The sequence below is a fragment of the Lissotriton helveticus genome, chromosome 5_1, assembly GCF_964261635.1.
Source record: "Lissotriton helveticus chromosome 5_1, aLisHel1.1, whole genome shotgun sequence".
Classification (NCBI taxonomy): Eukaryota; Metazoa; Chordata; class Amphibia; order Caudata; family Salamandridae; genus Lissotriton; species Lissotriton helveticus.
In genome coordinates, this window is record NC_136065.1 from 2,120,330,337 (window position 1) to 2,120,351,846 (window position 21,510).

The 21,510-nt window shown below is 45.9% G+C and overlaps 1 protein-coding gene across 6 annotated transcripts in view; it reads right to left on the reverse strand.

Moving 5' to 3' along the window:
- Window positions 1–11,485, reverse strand: part of PRRC2B (proline rich coiled-coil 2B) — a 549,871-nt gene extending 538,386 nt beyond the window's left edge. For all 6 annotated transcript variants that reach the window (XM_078646193.1, XM_078646192.1, XM_078646191.1 and 3 more), the window contains exon 1: window positions 11,285–11,485. The gene's annotated coding sequence lies outside the window, so the exon portion shown is untranslated. The remainder of the gene's footprint in view (window positions 1–11,284) is intronic.
- Window positions 11,486–21,510: the final 10,025 nt, after the last annotated feature.

A 21,510-nucleotide genomic window follows, 5' to 3' on the forward strand; every position in this document is an offset into this window, starting at 1 on the left:
GGGTGAAAGGGCACCAGCCCAAGAAATACCAGCAGTCAGAGCTTTAAGACGCCCCTAGGGCGGTGCATCAATGCCCGCTTCGGATAACGAGGGCGCTCAAAGAGCCCACGGATACCTGCCAAAAATTCCACCTGCAAATTCCAGCAGACATTAAAAGCAGCAGACAGCCAACACAAGTTTACAACACTTTTAAAATACCGTGAGACGTGTGGGTTTGCAGTTAGGCAGCCCGAGACTGAATTCGAAGACCGAGAGCCCAAAATGTCTAAAGCAGGAGTATTTCAAAGATCCGGCAATGGGAGATCCCTTGCAAACTGTACATTGGCGAGAGTGCAGGGACCGAGGGGGGAGTGTGAAAATGACACCCACCCACCCTTGCAAACACTAGCCTGCAGGGGCAATGCAATGAGAAACTTGACAGATGTCAGTCACTGTGCAAGTCTGGGCCCAGGTGAAAACACTAAACGTGAACAGGAAAGGACAGGCAAGAGCGGAGTCTTCAAATACAACCCTGTGGACAGTGGGGCGCCTTTCGGTCTCAGTAGAGTCCATAGTAGGAAGTGTAAAAGGGTCCCTGCGTCCAGCCCAAGGGGCCTGTACACCATCCCGCATTAGGAAGGACGCGGACAGTGCCCTGTTCTTCATATCCGAGGTGGGTGCAGCAGCTTTTCCGCACGCAACACACGGAAGGCTCCCCGGGATCAGAATCATAATGCAGTGCAAAGACTGGGGCTCAGTACAACCAGAGCTTTAAGTGGGCCGGGTCTCACCGGTGCGGAGCACCGGCAGTTTAAAGGGGCCTCAAAACGGGTCTCTGCCCTGGCACAGGGGGTCCGTTTTTGCCGGACTGCAGTGACAGCAGGCACATCGATGTCCACCTGCTCACACTGATCACTAGTGGAGAAGTTACGCCATGACGTCATGTCAGGTGAGTCTGGAATCCTTTTAAGAGTCATTTTCTCTCTGGATTTCTCTTCTCTTTTTGAAACTCAAAAGCAGCAACATTGTCCTGGTGTCACCAGGGCTTTAAGTGGAAGCTTTTTCAATATAAGATAAAAGCCATAGTTGCTGCTTATTTAGCTTATCGTATCGCAGGAGCCCAGAAACACTTAACTAAAAGCAGAAGTGAGCGCTCCCGGCGCCTCCTCTTAGTTGTGCGGTGCATTCAGGACGGCAACAGGGGGCTACAGAGGGAGGCTGTCTACACCTGGACCCCACTGACCTCTCAGAGACACAGTGTGGGGGTAAAGGGGGGAATCAGGGGAGAATACACTCATGGAGGAGGATGCTTGACTCCAACATGGCAGCAGTGTGCGCCCCAATCATCAGGAGGCAGCGGATGAGGGTTCTCAGAATATCCGGGTGCCTGACCTCGCCATGGCCACCACACAAACGGACTGAACAACTAGGCTCCTACCTACTATTCCTCACTCTCGAAGCCCTTACACCACCCACCCCCTTCTCGCTCCACTGGTCTGCAGCAAATAGAGAAGTCCCTCCAACCACACCAGACTCCGTGGCCTGGCTCATCGAGCTTTCACCAGCGAGGCTAGGGGTGCTCCCCCACCCGGCTCTCACATCATGACAAAGTATGTGATCTTCCTCCGACCATTGGGACCTAGCTAGCTGACCCATGCCCGGTGGAGCTACCTGTTAGCTAAACAGAAGATGGGTTGTGGACTTCCCCCTAGGCCATCACCTACCCAGCCGTACTTGGGACAGACTTTCCCTCGTTTTGCCTTCGTATCTCCCTCCTACCCCTTCACCCTACCCCCTTGTCCTTCTACGCTCCATTTATCTCATTTTCTATACTCTTTAAATGTTTTACTAGTAACTGATGTAATTTTTGTAACTTTGTGGAACCTAATGTAAAGTGCTCTGATACCTTAGTCTAGCCAGCGACATATAAAACTCATTAAATAAAAAATAAATAAAATAAAATATTATGTAATTAACAACCATTGAGAACGCCAATATTCCTGACTTGTAGGTATGATCATATCTGGATGCAATAACAGAAACAGCAAAATACAAGTCGGGCGGCACACTATGCGAAGCACAGATTTTTAGCTTGTGTGTTTAAGCCATGCGCTTAATTACATTGGCCACACCCCTTTGAGAGACCATGCAGTTTTTACATCCCACTTAAAGCCATGGAGTACAACCTCACATCAAGAACCCTCACCAACACTAGGTCTAGTGGTAGGGTGCCGCTCTTTGCGCCCTGATCAATAAGAACTGGTTCCATCCATGCCTATGACTAATACCAAGCCTTCAAAACCTCCTGTCTACGTGAAGCATTGGTACATGCGAGTACTTTATGAAAATGACAAGCTGATGTTCGTGGACTGTATTTCCTATTTAAAAAAAAAAGGAATCTTATATTTTAAAGACAAAAATAATTGTATTGTTTGCCCAAAATGGACAGTGGCATTTGATAGGAAAATTTGCATTTTGAAAAACTGATATGCTGACGAAAACAAAGGAATGCCGTTCCAAAACATGTTCACAGTTTACAGGTGAATGATAATTCAAGCAGAATTGGGGATATTTACTGCTGTGGTTATGTCCTTTGGGCCATGTGAAGATGTTAGGTGGAGGCATTTAATATTGATCGACTTTCTTCCAGGTATTTCTGCTGGTAACCTCGCCTGGAACATTTGATGGTCAATCCTGATTATGGTGGTCATAGTGTAACGTTAACACGTGATGTCACTATTTTACAGTTATAGTATTTGCTAGTAAGTAGCTCGGAGGAATTTCCTTCAGCAGAAGTAGTCCCTAATACAGAAAAGGTTGGAGTCCCCTGGTTTAGGAGAACTATATAGTGACCTCTCTTTCCAAGACCCTGGGAATACCATTTGGTGGCAATGCGACAGTGAGGAAGGACCTTTGGATCAGCTGTAAAATGCTTTAAAAATGGTTACTAATAACCAATCATCATACCTCCGACTATAGAAAGGTTTTATTTTCTTTGGTACGATTTCTATTTCTATTTAGGGGGTTTTATAAAGCACTTGGTGACGCACAACGGCGTGTCCCCGCGCTGAGGAGCGGAATTTACTGAAACTTACACAAGCGGGACACCTTACTATGCGAATAATGCAGTTTTGAGCTTGGCTCTAAAGAGTGGTTCTGATGATTCCAATCGCAACGCCGTGGGCAGCTTATTCCATCTAACAGCTGCAAGGTGCCTGAAAGATCTTCCGCCCATCCGAGCTCTGGATATCTTGGGAACGACTAGGAGTCCTGAGCCGGAAGATCTCAGGGAGCGGGACGGCTCGTAGGATGTCAGCAGCCCTTTTAGCGGGAGAGGAGACCTCCCATGGATAATCCGGTGACACGTACATAATGCCTTGAATTCTACCCTGCTTCTAATCGGGAGCCAGTGCAAAGACCGGAGGGCCGCTATGGACGCAGCTCTTCTGGGAAGTCTGAGCACTAGTCGGGCCGCGGCATTCTGTAGAACCTGTAGACGACTCAGATTCTTCTCCAGAGTCCCTAAGTAGAGAAGATTGCCGTAGTCCATTTTTGACGTGACTAGTGCATGTACCAGGGTTTGACGGGCTCTGATGGGTAAGAACTTCAATACCTTCCTGAGACTTTTGAGAGTCCCAAAGCATGATCCAACCACCTGATTAATCTGGGGGCCAAAGGTAAGGTCGGAATCAAACCAAATGCCCAGGTTCTTTGCTTTCTGGCAAGGGATGGGTGTTGGACCTAAGCAAGGCGGCCACCATGCCGACGTCCACGCCGACTGGCTTCCCCCCACTACCAGCACTTCGGTCTTGCCTCCGTTGAGCTTGAGGCAATTGGCGGACATCCAGGCAGCAAGGTCTTGCATGCATGCTCTGAAGATGTCCGCCGAAGGACCGGGCGCTCGCGACAGGGAGATGACCAACTGCGTGTCGTCGGCATAAGACACCATTCGGAGGCCGTGACTCTCTACTAAGGTGGCGAGGCATAAGAAACAACATTACTATGCAAATAACTATAAGAGACCTTGTGAAAATCTACATTTTATAAAGGTATTCTTTTAAAAATCAAATGTAGCACAATTAGACTGGACTAAAATTGGTGTTATATCAGAGTAATGAGCATCATTTTGCATTATGCACGTGACATGAAATCCCAGAAATTATGTTATTATGCCACATAGCATAATTGGGCACAGTTCGAAGTAAAATTAGTACTGCAAACACATATTAACATTGTGAGCAACAGAGCCCCTGCGACTGTTAGAGTGGATTTAGGGTTGGCCTGTTTTTTGTGTGCAAAATGCATCCTTGGGCCCAACATAGACGCATGGATCTATTTTGTGACAAAATACAGTATTTAAACGGCAGCTTCAGCATTTTTTGTAATTACACCAAAGCAAATTACACACATTTTGCACATGCCTCATTCAATGCAACTTTTGCTTTCATAAGAGCATGCCCAAGTCAGACTACGATTAATAACCTTGGGTGTGGAATTGCTATAGCCGGACTCCCAGGACATATTGTTTGGGGTCAAGGACAACAAGTTTGTATTTTTATTTTGTCCTTGGGACAAATAGGCCCAACTCCCTCTCAGCACAAACCCTTTGGCTGCCAGCTTACAGTACCACTTTATGGATCAGGGAAGGGTAGTGTCGGCAGCTAAGGTAAATTTTGTGTCCATATGTTAATGCTGTTCTTGTTCGAACTTTTATTTATGGATAATCAATACAAATCCTCTCTTATTAGGGTGAGCGCTCTAAGGAAACATAAGCTTAGCCTGCACGACTGACAGCTGTTCCAGTGTAAAAATGTGTACACGTTTGCAAAGTTTAACAATATGATGCTACATACATTGCTACCAGAATGCTCTAATTAGATGAAAAATCTGTAGAAGCTTAAAAGCAAGATTGATGATCCTATGCTTTCAAAATAATATGCCCACAAAAAAAATGCAACTAGGAAAAAAAGGTTTTGCTAAACTAAAGTGAAATAGTAGGTAACTTTCTTTGAAGCATCATTTAGTAAAATGTATTGATGCATGCTAATATTTCCCAAAAATATTCATAATGGAAAATTAGTGCAACCAGTTTCTTAAAAAAAAAAATTATCCTCATCTCAAAGACGTTAGCAGATTTGCTGCTTTTTTAATTTAAGTTCTTACTGGGCGCCCTTCAGCTAACTGAGTCTGCCTTGGCAAACCAAGCCCTTCCTCACGCTTTTGAGGACTGATTTAATCATAGGACTCAGCATCTGGGCCTGTTTTTAACCATTTATCAGTCGCAGGCGGAGACCCCATCTTAACAGTGGGAGCCAAGTATTTGATGAGTTTCCCTCACTGCCATCTTGATCTAAACGGGCCATATTGAGGGCGGCTTTAAGCCAATCTTCCCTCACTGGAGGAATTACAGCCTTCCATCTTATGCAAATCTCCCTCCTTGCCAATAGGATAAGATATAACAACAAGCCCATTTGGATCTGAGAGAGAACACCACTGGTTGAATCATTCCTACCAAATATCACCAAATGGAGATCCATCTCTATAGTGCTTTCAAAAATAGATGTTAAGGTATCTCCGACATTTTTCCAAAAAGAAGTCAACTCTGGGCATTCAAAAAAATATGAATATCATCGGCATTGAGGAATTTGCATCTAGGACAGCTTGGCGCTGGGGCAAATTCGGTGATCTTGACCGGGGTATAATAAAGCCTGTCAATCACGAAAAAGTGATTTTTCTTCAGACTAGCGTGCTTTATATATTTATAAAGTAACTTGAGTGATGGGTCAAATAATTCCTCAATTCCATTTGCTAGTGGTGTTGGATTCCAAACTGATATTTGGGATGGGCTCTCTTTTCCCTCGGCTTTTAAGATTCTTGTATACTAGAGGGATTTTTCCTTCTTTTTAGAGAGTGTCTTCTAACAACGATTCTAGGTTCCCTGTAATTTCCACAGCTTTTGTCTCATACCATGATCTTAATTGGAGAAACTTGAACCTAGAAAATCCCGGGCCTATCTTAGCTTGTATAACCTCCCATGTAAGAATCCCATCTGAATCCACCAAGTCCGACCACCTCATAAGACCAGCCCTTTTAATCGGAATAGCCAAACCATCACTCATACAAGAGGGGGTCCCTGAGGAATCCCAAATTGGAGCAAAGTTAGAAAAATAGCCTATGCCCCAGATACGCCTTATTTTATACCAAGTAGTCAAAGCGGTCTTGAGAACCTTAAGGCGAACCAGTTTGAAGAATTTTGGGGCCCCAAATTTGTATAGGAACCCTTCTTGCCCGTTACCTTCCTCAGCTAGCGCCATTTCGCCCAGCACTCTACCCTACTTAGTTTCCTCCGGAGTGGACAGCAGCATCCTAATGCCCTTAAATTGGAAAGCCAACAAATACCAATTAACGTCCGGAAGGGCCAACCCACCTTTTAAAAGCTTTCGTCTTAATTTTTTTCCAAGACATCCTGTCACTTTTTTGACCCCATATACAACTACCAATTTTCCCTTGGATCTTACATATATGTTTTATGGGGAAAGTTAATGGAATTGCATTAAAAACGTATGTCAGTTTTGGTAAAACAGGTATTTTCACAAGACTTACCCTCCCATAAATGGTCAAAGGGAGATTTTTTCCATTTAGAGTAAAAGGTAATCAATCTCCTTTTCAATTTTTCCCAGATTTATCAAGGGGATTTTGGACAGGTCCTTGACGATTTTAATGCCTAAATACCTCAATTCCTTACTAGTGGGACCGCCTCTATAAAGGGTATTCCAGCACATTACTTCAGTTTTTGCCGAATTAGCAAGGTACCCTGAGATAAAGCCAAACTCATTAAGCCTGTTTTCCAATTGTGGGATAGCAAGCAACCACAATTGGAGTGCAACAAGTTTCAACAAGACATTGGGAAACGTGACAAAACAAGCATTGGCAAAGCCAATAGGTCTGATATTAGTGGTCAGCCTTTTGGTTTTGTCAATGTGCATCTTGTTTTGATATGATTTTGTAAAGCTTTGTGGGAGCTGCCAGACCCTCGCAACACACAAGGAGATGATGGACTGAGCGCTGAAACTTTTCAGACACTCACCCCCAATCACAGATATGGGTTGTATCCATTATCATGCTTTAGCTCACTTTGCCACCTCAGTTCAGACCCAGCCATATGCAAATCAGTCTTGACCATGTGCCACATGGGAACAGTTCAGCCCGAACTTCCAAGCTAGGTCTTCCCTGAACCGGAAACAAGCATCCTGGGACCGGTTTCTGAGTAACACCCTTCACCAGCCAGGCTAGCTTGAATCCAGTGGCAAAGTGAGCAAGGGACCCTCACCATTATAACAAACATTGACAAAAAACGTTTTTGGTCTTAAAAGGCACACATTCCCACAGTAGTCCCTGGCACTGAACAAAACTACTTTGTGTGCAGATATCCTCCTTGTGAAAGAGCAAAAGCCAGTCAATCGATAGATTTTTAATAAAGACAAAAAGGTCATGGTTAACTCCAAACCTAATTAGGGGTCCGATTCTTTAAAAGAAGTCACAAATCTGCACCTATGGTATATGTCCTTGCAATAATGCAGCAGAACGGCTTTCATGAATTCACAAAAATGTATGGAAGTAGGCCAGGAAATTGTACTCCTAGAAAATATTTGTGAATTGCTTTTTAACACAAGTAAATATGCAGGTGTAGATGTGCTCTTGAGATCTGTTGGGAGTTTACATGTTCACTTTCCCTCCAACCACTTTTTCCGCCAACCATAGAAGAAATGTTACTTCTGCCATTGTCATGAGTAAATTTCCAACCTCTCTCAGTATGGGAAGAGATGGCAAAAACCCTAAAACATGTAGTTTAGTAGGCTTGCTCAGACTGAAAAGGGCATTCATAATCTGGAAGTATTGCGCAACACAACCTCCAGCACCTGTATGTAATTATGTGGAAATTTGGCAAAATAAGGAAATTGCTGGACTTCAAACCCTACTATTGTATGAGCTCTGGCATAACCAGAAAGGCTAATATCAGAGCTTTTACATAATGAGATGGTTACCATAATTTGTTGCTGCACTACGTGGTAACAAAGGAACAAGTGGATTTTTTTTTACAGGACATGTAGATTTATGAAGCAGCCTGTCCTGTGGACAAGTGATATTTTATTAAATTCCACACCCCTGTTAACCAGGGAAAGGTGCATCATTACTGCCAGTTGACCAGGATCAAAGGATTTCAGAACACATATCAAGCTTACCCCAAAAAGGAGCCTTTAACAGAGGTACATGCTATAAACCGGAGGAAGAGTATGCGTTTACAAACAGTTTTGAGACCTGCAAAGAGTAACATGACTGGAGAGAGGTGATGAGCTTAGAACCACTAAAACTGTACAAAATAATGCATGGTTGAAAGAGCACTTTACTTCTACAAACCCCACGACTCCAGAGCAAGGGGAATAGGGACCGGAGACATGCACATATGCCGAGGCACACAGAATTAGTCCATATTGTAACATAGGCAGTAACCAACGCAGTAATCACAGGGAGCCCGGTAAAGTATTCCATTCGCTTATTCTTTTCTTCTCAAAGATTCATAAAATACACACTGGCAGCCTACACGCGTTTCGTCCAACAGACTTCAATTTCAAATTTGTTTTATTGGTTTTGAGAGCGAAAATAGACAGCACAAAACAGTAGGCAGGCAGCAGACATATATGGCGAACGAGACAGACAGGCACGTCTTCTCTAAAGGTCATTAAGTAAGCAGGAAAAATATGCCGATACATAAATGCAGTGCCGATGATGTGGTTAAGGTGCCATGCAATAAAGTCAACCGACCAGAACAAGAAGAAAAACCAAACCCCCCCCTCCCAACAGACTTTTTCAAGGCTAGGAGTTATAGGCAAAGAGCCCCGGCACCTCAAAGCGCAGCATACCGGTAATAAATGTGTGAACAAAGATTCTGAATGTCTATAAACAGACGTAGAGTTTGCAAAACCAGTCATGCGTTACTTCACAATCTATGCCGGATCACACATATTGCATTTGGTCATAAACTCCAAACGTTTAAATAGTCTGTGGCCTGCCGTTCCAACACTGGATAACTGCCTGCAAATAAAATATAATGTGAAGATCGAACGTTGGGATAGTCTGTGGCTTGCAGTTCCAACAAGGGATGACCATACCTGCAGATAATTAAAATGTAATGTGTAGGTCTATCGCAGATTAAATATTGGTGAGCATTGGGTCTTTTGTAACACCTGGTGGGAATGTATAACCCAGTCCTGCGTTCACCTGTTATGTGTTTATACTACAAAAAATAGTGAACGCCTGAGTGCAGCCAAATATGCACTGTCTGTGCCACCATGAAGTACCACAGTGACCGACTGATCCCAATAAGCCTGGAGAGAAAGTAACCCGGCAGAGTATGTGTTTACAAACTGTTCTGAGGCCTGCATAGAGGAACATGACTGGGGAGAGGCGATGAGCTTAGAACCAATAAAAACGTACAAAATAATGCACGGTTGAAAACACACGTTACTTCAACAAACCCCATGACTCCGGAGTAAGGGGGAATAGGGACTGACACACCTGGGCATCACAGTATCACTAGCAAGGCTCCCAGAGAAGGAGTTTCCTATGAAGCCAGGACTGTACTGAGGGAATAACGGCAACAAAGCCAGACGGGGAGGGTGATCTAAGGACACTGATGTAAATACCCAGAATCCATGCACACCCCATCAGTTTGTCCGCACACAACATAACACGTACAAGTGTAAATCATGGATAAAAAGACTGAAAGCCGTACAGGGCACCAGACTACCTCTGGCACGGTAGAGCCTGGAACACACACCTATGCACTCACTATAATATTCAGCGGCTTTGCAAAAACCGTTATATACATGAACATCCAATGAAATTGAAAACCCTTTTAAATTAATTGTTAGGAAATGATTGTATAATGACTACTGTTAAACTTTTTTTATATATATATATATATATACACAATTTGTGGGCATGCTGAAGTAGTTTTTTTAAAATCTTATGTAATGTATGTCATCTTTTATGAATTTTATTCGAAATAAAGACAAATGAAAATGAAAGTGATTTAGGGTCGACATGGGGACAAGAGAGACATCGTCAGGAAAAAACAAAACAATGAGCGATTGGTAGCGGAGCCCGGGGGTGATCAGAACATTTAAAGGGGTGACCAGGACATTTAAAGCCCACCGAGTGCCGAGTCCCTCTCTAGTGAAGTGGTTATCAAGCCCCGGGATCCGACAGCACCCTTTAAAGAGTCATGGATCAGGGGGGGACCCACGCAGCCGTGGCACTAGTACCCTATCCCCCCCTCCCCCCCGCGGTGATCTGGAATACACGGATTATTGTCCGGAGGGAGAGAGCTGGTCCAGGGTGCAGAGAGAGCTGGTGCAGAGAGGGAGGGTGCTGGTCCAGGTGCAGAGAGAGAGATCTGGTCCAGGTGCAGAGAGAGAGAGAGAGAGAGAGAGAGAGATCTGGTCCAGGTGCAGAGAGAGAGATCTGGTCCAGGTGCAGAGAGAGATCTGGGTCCTGAGACAGGCAGATCTCATCCAATGAGGGTGACCCCACCGACACACCACACCAGGCAGGCCGGGGGAGGGGCACAAGCTGTCCGGTCGTGCTCGCCGCCACCTTCTGTCAGATGCCCCCTCCCAGAGTGTGCAAGCCTAGGGCCAGCCAGGGGTGCCCTCCGTCCTAGACCCCCCTCCCCGCAGCATCTCCGCTGCCAGGCCCACCGCAGGGCCTGCACCCGGGGAGGGCCCTGCAGTCTTCCCCACCAGTCATGGTGCACTCTGCGGAGCCCCTCCCGGGGACGGGGGACACCCCTCCCTCCCCCACAAGGGTCCCATCGAGTCCCAGATGCGGCTCTGGGGCCCCCACTGCCCGAGAGGCCCCCCTCCCCCAGCCAGGTGCATCTCCCTCCGCCATCAGGGCCTCCCCTGCAGCCCCGGCCTCCCAGGGGCCGATGCTGCCGTGCATCCTCCCCCGCGGCTCCGGGCAGAGCCCTCCCCGGGCGGCGTTAACGCAGGGCCACCCCCGGGTCAGGCCCCCTAGCCCCCCCCCCCGGTGAGGTACCGCAGCCGCCCCCGCCCCTCCCGGTACCGTGGGTCCCCCCGCCCCGAGGTCCAGCCCTGTAGCCCCTCCCCGATGTCAGTAACCGCGAACCCCCACCTCCAGGCCTAGGCCCCTCCCCGGGCTCAGGTACCGTAGACACCCCCGGGCCTCTGCGCCCTCTCCCCCGCAGACAAAGCCCGGCTCGGCTGCGGAGGGCCAGACCCACCTGCGTTGCGGCGGCGCGCCCTCGGCGTCCTGCTGCTCGGTCCCGGGGCCCAGGGGCGCTGCGCAGGCCGAGGATGGCGTCGGATTGTGCTGCTGCTGCCGCCGCTCGCTTCGGCTCAGACACGGAGCCCTTCGTTCTTTCCCTTGTTTTTTTCTTCTTCCGGTCCAGACCTGTCAGTCAAGGGATGTACAACGTCGATATGGAAAAGGGACAAAACGGCAGCGCTAAACATAAAGGAAAGACTGGTACTTCGCCCCTCCTCCTTTGGATGGTGCGCAGGCAGGCGCCATCTTGGAGTGGGAATCACCCGCCTCCTTTAGAGGGCTGTGATTGGTCTATTCAGAAAGTAAAGACAACATGCAGGTTAGGAGAGTGAAGAGTAAGACGGAAAACCTATATTGTTGCTACTTTTCATATCTTCGAGGTCTTCTGCACAGTGCCTTAGACGTGAAAGTCAACATAAAGCGAGACACAGACTCAGATTATAGCAGGCAGTATGAACATGATTCTTGCCAGAGGTTCTGTATTAATCATGGGAGGTTCAACACTGGTCAAAAGAATATTTTTTGTAGTTACAGTGTAAAAAAAAATCACTTCTATTTAAGACATGGAGGAGAGGATTGTGCCTCTCTTACCCTGGACTATGCCTTGTGCCCCTGACACCCCTCTCTAACCCTTACCTTGTCCAAAATTATTTTATTGCAAAATCTGAACCCGACTTTGGCCTTTTTGTTTGCGGGTCCCCAACCGGTTTTGCTGACATTAACCCTGACTTTTGGTTTCCCTTTAAGTTTCTTTTTTCACCCTTACCTGTTCCTCCTCCTCCACTCCTCATTCCGACCCTTTTACTTCCCCCTCTACCCAGCTCTTTACCCCACCTATCTTTTGGCATGAAACGGTGTAATATGTTTTATGTTCCTATGTAATAGTGAATTTACTATTTGTATATATAGAAATCTAACCACTAGTATATGTAGTAGACCTTTGTACTTACTACCATTCCTATGTGTTTTTAGAGTTTATACCTCTTCCTTGAGTGACTTTGCAACTTGTACATTTGCGATTTTTCTCTGTTTATATCTCTTCCTTGAGTGACTTTACAACTTGTACATTTGCAATTTTTTCTGTTTGTATCTCTTATGTAACTCATGTCATCCAAAGTCCTTATATAACGCAACTGGTTCTGTTGTAAAGCACTCTGACACCTTCAGGTAATGTTCGCGCTATATAAAATCACATTAAATAAATAAATAAATAAAAACTTTACTGTAAAAACACAGCAGCCAATCATACTATGGTAAAACACAACAACAACTTTGTTTCCCATGACAGCATCACTTCATTCACCAATAAGGCCCTGGGAAGGTCTATAAGGCCCCCCGCTCCCTCCCCCACCACTCCCCACCTCCCATAGTCTTTCCTCTTTCTTTGCCAGTGTCTTATTCTGAACAAAACCATAACATTTGCAACAGATCCCCAACCCTGTGAACACATATTGATGAAGCAAAGCTTCGCATATTTTGCGGCTTGCCGAAGTCAAGAACCTCGTTTATGTATAACAGGGTAATCAATGTACGTTTTTACTAACATTTATATTAAGTTTGAGTAAAGTTTATGACGCTTGCCTATGTGTATTCCTAACTATTTTAATCCGTGTTTATAAAATGGCCGCCGCTTGTATTTAGTTACTGCGCATGCGTCAGCCACACTCACGTGTCCTGACGCGTCTGCAGAAGTGGAGGGAAAGTTATGCGCATGCGTAATTCATAGCTGTGCTTATCATGTGGTAATACTCGTGCCACTGCTCTTGTGACTGTATCAATGTGGCTAACATTTAAACGCAATAGTTTTATTTCTTGATGATGAGTTAAAAGTACAAATCCTGTGATGTGTTTTCATAATGACATTACTATGTATTAATTTGTTTTTCGCTTACTTTTTATGTACCGCGGGGAATGGGGTTTGTCTGTACCGAGAACCATTTTGGAGGTCCTTCTGCGCCTGCGCGACTTGCCGAGGCATAGCAGACCTTGACTGATGGAACACAGCCAGTTGGCAGTGATGAGCAAGATGCTCCTGAGAAACGACCTGAAAACTCGGCTGAACCAATCATATGTTCTCACGGCGCAACATTGTTAAAGTTGCCATTGTATTTCTGCACCAGTTCTCATGAGAACCCCAATCTAGTTAGGCGGTACCCTATTATGCAAATGTAGGCTTGAAACTCTATGTCGTGATTGGTGTGTTACCCAAATCTTACCTTAGGACCAATCGAAATTGAGGGATTCTGACACTTTGCAACATTGGGGGGTGGTACACTGTCCCCAAACTGTATATTTACCCTGGGTTCACCTAGTGAACCGTCCGACTTGTCTGGTTTAGCTGACCTGTCACTGACCCAACGCACTCAATAGGTGACTGAAGATACAGAGCGCTGCGAAGCACTCTGTCCGAATTTGACCATAGACTGAGGTTCTACTGAACCTTAAAGTGCTGGCGAAGCACTTAGCTGGGAGTTCGCTGACCCAATCGGGGTCTTGATCGATAGCTGCAGAGCGGGTGGAGCGCAGGCGTTGCTTCCGAACTGTGGGTTCCGGTCCTGTCCTGAAGAGGTCCTGTCCTGAAGAGGTCCTGTCCTGAGGGTCCTGTCCTGATTCCTATTCCAAGGGTATCCTGTTCTGTCCTGGGTGTCCATTCTGCACCTGCCGTCCTTTGAGGGGTATCCTTCCTTGAGGGTTTCCTGTCCTTAACTGACCCGTGGCCAGGCTTTGGTTTCCACACCTTTCTAGGTAAATATTGCTCTGAAAACTCTTAAATTCTTGCACCTTCTGAATTTCTAACTTTTGCTTTAATAAAGTTCATCATTGCATATGTTATATTTTCCATGCCTTTCCGCAACTATTGAAAGTCAATTACATATTTTCATAAGTTTGTTCCTATGTCTTCTCACTTGTTAGAAATTATATTTTGCATTGCAGTTTGTCATTTTCTGATATGGTCTAGAACTTCATTGCCTAGACTGTTCAAAGGCCCCTTTACTTTAAGTGAAGCGTGTTACTCATTGTAGGCCCTCCTATAGTTACCCACACTTAGTCTGCCCATGTTAGATAATACTGAATTGCATAGTAATTTTCTCATTACATTTTATCAGTACTTTAATGATTACTCTGTCATTATTTCTTTATGCCTATATAATTTACGTTATCTTGGTTATTGATTGCCTTATTTTACTGTACCTCATGCAAGAAAATAATGAACTTTAGATAAACATTTTTAAAACTTCCAGTTGTCCGTGGTCATTTAAACAGTATTTTGAATGTTGTTGGTTGGGTTTGTAGTTTGTTGCCTTTCTTTTACAGCTAGCTCCCTGATTCATTGTGGTCATTAGGTACCCGCATCGGTGGATGGTAAGTCGGGTGCACTGAAAATAATAGTAGGGAACACACACACACAACTTGGTAGAGCTCGTGAAGTCACCTGATCGATGTATATGGTGATTTGAAAGTATATGGGCCCTGAAGCCGGAAACGGCGAAAACTATTGGTCGGGTGGCCTCGCGCGCTCTATCAGTTTTCTGGTAGCTAGAGGATGGTTAGGGACTAGTTGAGAGTAAGGCAGGGATTAGTTGGACTAGTTGAGTCGGAAGCTGCTAGTATATTGATGCTGCTAGAAGAGCGGCTGTTCTAAGAGACCTGATCATTCTCTTGTGAATACGCTGCTGAAACTCATGAATTTTTGCATTGTTATTATTCTTGTTCTTATATTGTTATATGTACTAATCCATGCATTTGTAAACCGTATCGTTTCATGTTGTCCGAACTCCCCGGGGAATTGAAAGGGCAAGTGGTGAATAGAATCCATTGTCCTGAGGTCACAGGCTCGAGGAAAGTTAGGTGCAGGTTAGGATAACCGGGAAGCACTAACTAGGGTTTTCTGAATACATGTGTGAATAAATGACAGTAACGGGGTTCATTGGCAAAATTCCCATAGTGGCGTAACCTAGTAAGGGTCACATCGGAAGAGTAGCAGGTTCCTCGGAGCTAGCGTGAAAGCAGAGGGGTCCGCTGAGAAACCCTAAACTCGGAATATATCCCGGAAAGAAGTGGATGAGTTTAGGGGAATAACAGGTTCACCGATGCTAGAGTGAAGGGTAGGCGGAAGGGATCTGCCCGCAGCGAGTGAAAAGTAAATGGAAGTAGTTTACTTGCAGTAAAACAATTCTTTCTCTGTCTAGACACTTGAGCACTGTGGCGAATGTGTATTTGTTGTAAAATAACCAAGCACTGAGCACTTTAAAAGAAAGAAAGTTTCCGTTACCTTGTGAAGGGAGGGAGTCAGTCGCGAAGCGCCTCTGACGTCACTCTGTGCCGCGCTGGGATTGGTAGAAGCAGCGGGCGGGTAGCGGAGCTGGAATTGTAAAGGAGGGGTGAGCGCCGGAGCGTGGGAACTGTCTCACGAAGGGGCCGCGCACCCATTGGCGGAGCTTATTTAGTGTCGCGCACCCATTGGTTGCACGAATTTCTGAAGCACGTTCTGAGTGGAGGTAGTTTGTAAACAAAGTTTAGCGTAGAAGTCGTATGTGGCACTCGCAGACTACAGGAACTCGACCTGATCCAAGGCACCTAGGGTTTGAAAGGGATCAGTGGAAGACTAATAGATACGATATTATGTACGGAACCAAGAGAAAAATGTCCCTTGTAAGTAAGGTGAAAAATTATTTCAAAACGGACAAACCGATTAAATCTAGAGAAGGTGTTCTTGTCCCACCACCTAATACTCCTGCCTCATTTATGATGTTTGACCGAGGGTACAATACCTGTGTGTGGTTGGAGAATTGGGTGAAGTACACAAAAGATGACGGAGTATTGGCGTTTCCGTTAGATGGTACTTTCAATGGTAGGATCTTATTTAATTTAAGAACCCGAATGAATGAACTGCATCCCAGGCCAAGACTAACGCAGTATGAGGCATTAGAGGAATGGGAGATTGAGGCTTTTGAAAGAGAAAGACCCCGAATGGACAAGGGTTTGACCAAGTGGTACCCCAGGCCGAAACAGGAGTCCAGGGATAAAAGGATGAAACAGTGGAGGCAGAGCATGATTGTTGAGGGTCTGTTTCCCATGATGCCGGCATGTCATAGCGTTGGAGCAGGTGAGAAAAGCACCGAAAAGTGTAAACATTGGGGGGGTCCGGGGGAATCAGATGATGAATTGATAGATGACATCTGTACCAGAAGTCCGCCACCTTATAATGAGGGAACCCGACCTTCCAGTGTAGGAGATGCTCCCCGACGCCACCTCCTCAAGGAAGAAGACAGGTCCCTAGGACTGGGAGGGGGTGGTCAAGGGTTACCCTATTTTGAGAAACCAGAACCGACGGAAACAAGGGATATATATCCCAAAGTGCCCGTAAGTCAGGAAGAAAAATACTCACGTACAAAAATGTTCCTTCCCAGACCCCTGTATGAAAAAGAAGAGAAACCATTGAATTCAGGATTGCCTTTTGTTCAGCCTCCATATGAGGAAGAACGCAGGTCCTTTAATACTGGGACTTTATTCCCGAAACCAAATTATGGTGGAGGACCAAGTGAAACGCATCCTACTGCCCCGAGTTTTACTCCTCCATTGACCCCACAGATATTACATGACACAACTTTAAGAAGGATACTAGTGGAAAAGGAGCAAGAGGCTCTAGCTAGACAAAGGACAGAAATAATTCGGAAAATCTCCCAGTTAAATACCAGTCCTGAGGCATTGACTATTCCAGTAACTATTGGACCGGTGGTCCCGTTATACGGAAATGGTCAGGGAAATTCGATTACTCCAGTTATGACCCCAGTCATGGCACCCCCGAGACAGGAACCGATAATCATAGATGATCAGTCCAGTGAGTGCGAGTCTGAAGTTGCGTCCTTGGACTTGCCAAACAAACAGACCGGAAAGGGAATGCAGCAGAGGCATAACCCTTTTAATACAAAAGAAATAAAATTAGAGTCAGCAACAGGTACTAGGAATGTTTCTCTGGTAACTCCGGATGAAATTGAGAGTTGGAGTCGTGAATTAGAGAAACAGACTCCGCAAACGAAACCTTTAGACCTCTACAAACTGAGGGTAGAAATAGAAGAATTAATGGCAGGAAATGTGGGGTTGGATCGATTGAACACTTACTCTGAAGAAGAATTGTCGTTCATATGTAAAAGCTTTACAAGGAACACCAGAGTGCTCCACGAAAAACTGAGCGAAACAGCAGTTAGTATGGGGGTAGATATCTCAAAATCCAAGCCCTTACAGAAACCGTACAGAGCAGACTTCTCAGACAAAGATATAGAGCACCTGAATGTGGCGGGGAAAAAGCTGCAGATTAAAGAATTAATGGGGGTACTGCAGAAATGGGGAGATGTGGAAAGATGGAGAAGCAGGTGGGCGAAAAAGAGGGAAGAGGTTCGCTCCCGACAAGTGACTCCTGAATTTGCTTTAAGGGAGGTGGAAAAACCTGAGCAGTTATGCCCCATGCGCGAAGTTCCAGGAGGGAAATATGTACATGTCCCCTGGTCTAGGCAGGATATTGTGTCCTTCACGAACGATTTTCCAAAATTACGAGAGAAACCAGTTGACTGGTACAGGCAGGTGGAGAGGTTCGTGAAGGTACAGAAATGTCTGTGGAAAGACCTGGATGGGTTTTTCGACATTGTGGTTCCGGTAGATTTGTGGACCCAGTGTAAAATAGCCATAGACTGGCCCAGTGAGGAGTACCCAAGAAATAAGGAAACAGGGGAGCCATCAAAGGATGTCATGCGAAAATATGAGCAGGTAATTCAGCATTTGAAAGAAAAGGTGCCCGCAAAGGAAACTGATTGGACAAAAATAGATAGAACAACACAGGAAAGGGACGAGACAGTGCACTCCTTCTATGAGAGGTTATTGCAGGTATTTAAAACATACAGTGGTATTGATAACATCGATTTGAAGGACATGACGCACTTTATTTACAGGTTTGTAAATGGTTTAAGACCTGAAATTTGTCAGTGGATAAAAGATAATAAAATCTGTTGGCATACTAAGAAAATGGATGAGGTCCTGCGGTACGCTAAGTACTGTGAGGACGAGATGGCAGAAAAGAAAAAGGCCCTTAAGGAAAAGGTGATGTGGGCTCAGGTGAAGCTCGCAGAACAGCAGGAAAAACAATTGAGTAACATGGTTAAAAATGCTGAGAACCAAAATCCTGGGGGAGGGGGTGGAGGAAAGCCCCGGCCCAAATTTAGCAGGGAAGAGGCTATGAAGAAATTTCCCTGCCATCAGTGCGGCGAAATTGGACACTGGCGAAACGAGTGTCCCCAATTATTAGATGATAATGCAAAAACTCCTGATTTAACTCCACAGACGCAGAAAGAAAGACCAAGAAAGACTCAACCCCAGGTAAAAACAGTCCAGGTGCCTCGAGCACCCAAGCAGGTATACAGGGGAAGACAGGCAGAGGGTGAGGAGATAGAAGTTTGGGAAAGTGGGGAGAACAGAAATACAGCAACTTCGCAGTATCTGCTAAATGATACCTTCCTTTGTAATGAACAGGACTGACGGGGCCTGAGAGGGGAGGACGAGGAGTGCGTACTTGGCGCTTCCTTGCCGGTAGACCAGTCTGGACCATACATTGAAGGAAAGGTTGACGGAAATGATGTCACCTTTCTGTTGGACACTGGCGCTACCCGTTCTACTGTAAGAACAGTGGACGTTCCAAACCTACCCCTCTCGGGAGAAAATATCCAAGTAGTGGGTGTATCTAATCAATTGATTAGTACTCCTGTTACCGAACCAATGGAGATTTCAATTGGAAATTTTAAACAAATGCATAGGTTTGTCGTCTGTGACACCAGTCCAGTGAATCTACTGGGTCGTGATTTGCTGTGCAAAATGAACTGTACCATCTTTTGCACACCAAAGGGTGTTGAAATACAGACCCCAGATGAAGATGGCATTTATAAACTATTGTTACTCAGACCTGACTCAGAAATTAAAAGATTGACCCTGCAGGACTTGCCCCAAGAACTCAAGGAAGCAGTAAAGCCAGAGGTGTGGGATTTCACTGGAAAGGATGTGGGGTTAATGAAAGATGTGGACCCCATACAGATAGCCATCAAGGACAATGCAGTATATCCTAACACTAGGCCCTACCGAATGAATGCTGAAGTGAAAGCAGGTGTCACTCTGGAAATTCAAAAATTATTAGAAGGAGACATCATACAAGAAGTGATGAGCAGCCCATGCAACTCACCGATTATGGGCATCAAGAAGCCTAGTGGCAAGTATAGGGTAGTGCAGGACCTAAGAAAGGTAAACAAAATTGTAGTTCCTTGCTGCCCTATTGTCCCGAACCCTGCAGTGATTCTGTACCAGATTCCTTGGGATGCTGAGTGGTTCACTGTGATTGATTTATGTCATGCATTCTTTTCGATACCCCTGCACCCCGACAGCAAATTTCTTTTCTCATTTGCCTTCGAAGGTCACGTGTATTGTTGGAACCGGGTCCCTCAAGGGTATACAGAGAGCCCCTCTATCTTTAATCAGATCTTGAAAAAATGTCTAGAGACTTTGATCTTACCTGGGAACTCTGTGTTAGTGCAGTACATAGACGACCTTCTACTGGCGTCTAAAAGTCATAGGGACTGTGTAGTTGACACCATTGCCCTCCTAAATCATCTGTGTGAGAAAGGGCATAAAGTGGCCCCTGACAAACTACAGTTCTGTGCGAAATCAGTGAAATATCTAGGACACCAGATAGAAAAGGGTGTCAGAAAAGTTACATCAGAAAGAGTGAGAATAATTGAAAAGATGCAGTTGCCCCGTACTCAAAAAGACGTCAGAATGTTCTTGGGTGTACTAGGGTACTGCAGGCAGTGGATTCTGGGATTTGCAGCTTTAGCCAGGCCTTTGATAAAAATGACCACGAGAGGAATGCCAGATATTGTAGAGTGGGACGATGAAAGCCTAATGGCTTTCACAAGACTGAAAAACTGTCTGTGTACAGCCCCTGCGCTGGGAATGCCTGATTATTCCAAAGAATTTGCCTTATTCTGTGACACTCGCGATAATTGCGCATTGTCAGTCCTGACTCAAGAACATGGCACGACCAGAAGGCCTGTGGCCTATTTTTCTGCCACTTTGGACCCAGTAGCTGCTGGGTTACCAGGATGTCTGAAAGCAGTAGCTGCTACCTGTGCAAGTTTGGAACAGAGTGAGTCCATTGTCATGGGACATCCTGTGACCGTGTATGTTTCACATGGAGTGGTAATTCTATTGACCAGAACTAAAACGCAGTATCTCACCCCTAGTCGGCTGACTAAATACGAGAGGATTCTTGTGGGTGCAGCAAATGTAAGCATTGTTAGGTGCGGTATTCTGAACCCTGCCACTTTACTCCCCGACCCCTTGGAAATAGAAGGTGGGGATGATGATGAACATGACTGCATTGACCTGACAGAGTTCAGTACTAAACCACGCCCAGACATAAAAGAAGCGCCACTGCCTGAACATGATAAAGAACTATTTGTGGATGGTTCCTGTCTAAGACATGAACTAGGAGGCCTGAGTGCTGCTTATGCAGTAGTCTCTTTAACAAAAATTGAAGAAGCAGGTTACCTATATAACATTAGGGGGTCGATTCCGATCCGGTAAAATAATCCGGCGTACGAATCGTATCCGGAGCCGTTTCCGTACGACTCGTACAGACGCCGTACGACCGGACGATTCCGATCCCGATCGGCCGACCCGTACGCGATTTGTACGGTACACGTCGATTCGTACGGAAAAGCGCACGATCACCTACACACCGTACGGCGCGTACCCCCCATGATCGCAGGGGTACGCGGCGTACCCCTCTGGTCATGCGGGGTACGTGCCGTACACCCAGCGTACATGGGGTACGTGCCGTACACCCACTGTACATGGGGTACGGTGCGTACCCCATGTACGCTGGGTGTACGGCACGTACCCCGCATGACCAGAGGGGTACGCCGCGTACCCCTGCGATCATGGGGGGTACGTGCCGTACCCGGGGGGGGGCGTTCCGTACCTGTTTCGGCGCGAACTCTGCGTTTACGACTGTTTTCGGCTCCCGTAGGAAAAGGGTCGTACGGCACGTACCCGACACGAATCGTACTTGCTGGGTCGTAAAAACGTGCCGCGATGTCGCGTACAGCGGGTTCCGAGTGAGATTCGTATGGAGATTTGAGT